Source organism: Heptranchias perlo, chromosome 7, assembly GCF_035084215.1.
Source record: "Heptranchias perlo isolate sHepPer1 chromosome 7, sHepPer1.hap1, whole genome shotgun sequence".
Classification (NCBI taxonomy): Eukaryota; Metazoa; Chordata; class Chondrichthyes; order Hexanchiformes; family Hexanchidae; genus Heptranchias; species Heptranchias perlo.
The window spans coordinates 36,163,682-36,166,443 of NC_090331.1; positions in this window are offsets into that span (position 1 = coordinate 36,163,682).

Consider the following 2,762-nt stretch of genomic DNA (forward strand, 5'->3'; position numbering starts at 1 on the left):
TCCCATTGGCGGAAGAGTAAAGAACCAGAGGACATAGATTTAAGGTGATTGGCAAAAGAACCAAAGGTAACGTGAGGAAAAACTTTTTAATGCAGCGAGTGGTTAGGATCTGGAATGCACTGCCTGAGGGGGTGGTGGAGGCAGATTCAACCATGGCCTTCAAAAGGGAACTGGATCAGTACTTGAAATGAAAAAATGTGCAGGGCTACGGGGATAGGGCGGGGGAGAGGGACTAGCTGGATTGCTCGTGCATAAAGCTGGGGTGAACTCAATGGGCCGAATGGCCTCCTTCCGTGCTGTAACCTTTTTATGATTCAATGCCACCAAAGTTGGGTTAATTGGTCTACAGTTCCCTGGACTGATTCTATCTCCCTTTTTAAATACAGGAATAGCATTAGCTGTCCGCTTCGCTAATTTCTTTTGATGTACACGTGTGCAATCCAACTCCCGGACCTGGGGTTTTATCCTCTCTAAGTTTGATTAGTTTATCAATTATCTCCCCCTTTTCTATCTTAAGTGTCTTTATATCTTTCTTGATCTCTTCTTCTAAAGCTACGCCCACCATCTTCATCTATTTTAACATTTACAATTTTGTTAACAGCGTAAAGTCTTGCTGGTAGATGCATATCGCGTCAAGATTAAAGACTGATGTGCAGTAATCATTAGTAATCTTTCCTCCCACCCTTTTATCTTCCCACCACAGGAATGACAGCTAGTATTCATCATGATTTACTATTATGAGTACCACTGTACTAAGCCACATAAACCAAAAAGTTCCAGGTTCAATTCCTGCTCTGTGCTGAGTTAGTTGATCTCAGTTAAGTTACAGCTGGGTTCTACAATTGGCTACAGCATCCCTGGAATAGCAGGGAAGCAAAAAAATCATGCAGGGTTTCTACTTGTGACTACTATCAGGTGACCACTAATGGAAAATGCATGTGTGAGTGTCGGATTAGATCAGGATCAGATTCATCTGTGTTGTCCTACACAATCATATAGCCTGCTAACACTCATTCTCTCGGCTAACACATGAAGAGCAGCCACTAAGATAATGGAGCAGCATAGTTACCAACCATCCGCATTTGGAGCAGATGCTACCTGGGGTTTTCAAATCCCATTCATTAGGTTTGCGTGGCAGTTCCTAAGACAGCTTTTCTGACTCTGGCTGAAGCTGCCGTATAAAGTAAAGCGATTTGTCTTGTGAAAAGCAGAGGAGTTACGTTAAACTTGTATAGAACCTTGGTTAGACCACACTTGGAGTATTGTGTACAGTTCTGGTCTCCAAATTATAGAAAGGATATAGATGCATTGGAGAGGGTGAAAAAAAGATTCACAAGGATGATACCAGAACTGAGAGGATATCCTTATCAGGAAAGGCTGAACAGGCTGGGGCTTTTCTCTCTTGAAAAGAGAAGGCCGAGGGGTGACCCGATAGAGGTCTTTAAGATAATGAAAGGGTTTAATAGGGTAGACATAAGAGAAAATATTTCCACTTGTGGAGGAGTTCAAAACTAGAGGTCATAAATATAAAATAGTCGCTCATAAATCCAAAGGGAATTCAGGAGAAACTTCTTTACCCAAAGGGTGGTAAGAATGCGGATCGCGCTACCACAAGGAGTAGTTAAGGGAAATAACATAGATACATTTAAGGAGAAACTAGATAAGCACATGATGGAAAAAGGAATAGAAAGGTATGCTGTTAGGGTTAGATGAAATAGGGAGGGAGGAGGCTTATGTGGAGCATAAACGCTGGCATCGACCATTTGGGCCGAATGACCTGTTTCTATACTGTATTTTCGATGTAACTCAATGTCTTGTTTGCACATGCACTGAAATATTGTGCATGTCCAGAAGAGACGAGTCACTGTGTTTTATGCATCGACTTCACCCAGAGCAAAAAATGCTGCTGATGAGCAGATCTCACGGGTGTTTGTGGGTACACAGCTTATCCAGAGCCTGGTGGGAATCATGGTTGCAAATCCCCAGGTAGAAGCCACGGTGCGGGTGAGGATCAGCAAAAATCATGCAGGGGCAATGACCGGCCCCACTATCATTACAACCGCAGTAGAGAGTTCGCCCCTGCTCTTGCTCTCAGCACAATTGCAGGACTGAAAGTTTCATCTCAAGATATCAGCTCACCTGTAAAACTGAAGGCAAACTAATCGGCAGATATGAAGCAGAACACAGTCAGTGCAGTGAAACTGTACCCCAGTAAGAGTCAGCACCTCCATGAGAAGAAGGAGAACAATGGCAAAAAAGGACTACATTTTAGCAGAATTGCTTCCTGTTCGAGATGCAATTTTACTGGGGAGGAGACCACCAAAGGGAGGATGCAACTGTACTTATTTGCCTCAACCCCTAGCTGATGTTTCAATGGCCAGTCAATTTAAAATAGATAGAAACCTGTTAGAAGAATTAAAGAAAGAGGAAAAGAGAATATAAAGGTGGGAAGAAATAACAGAAATGAGGACAATTGACAGAAACTTGATAGGAGGCATAAGGATGGGGAAAATTGTATGGAAGGAAAAAAACACAGAAATAACTAAGGGAGCATTTGATGAAATGGAATACTTCCATCCATTCGTCATTTCTGTAACACCAGATTTATAGTATAGCATTTGTACTACCAATTTCTATAAATTCACAGCTTTACACTTTTTAAAATTTTCTTCTCCATCTCCCCCTGATTTGCACAGGTAACAAGGAATGAATGATGGTACCAGTAAGTATCAGACGCAGGAGGGGGTTTGGGACAATCAGGT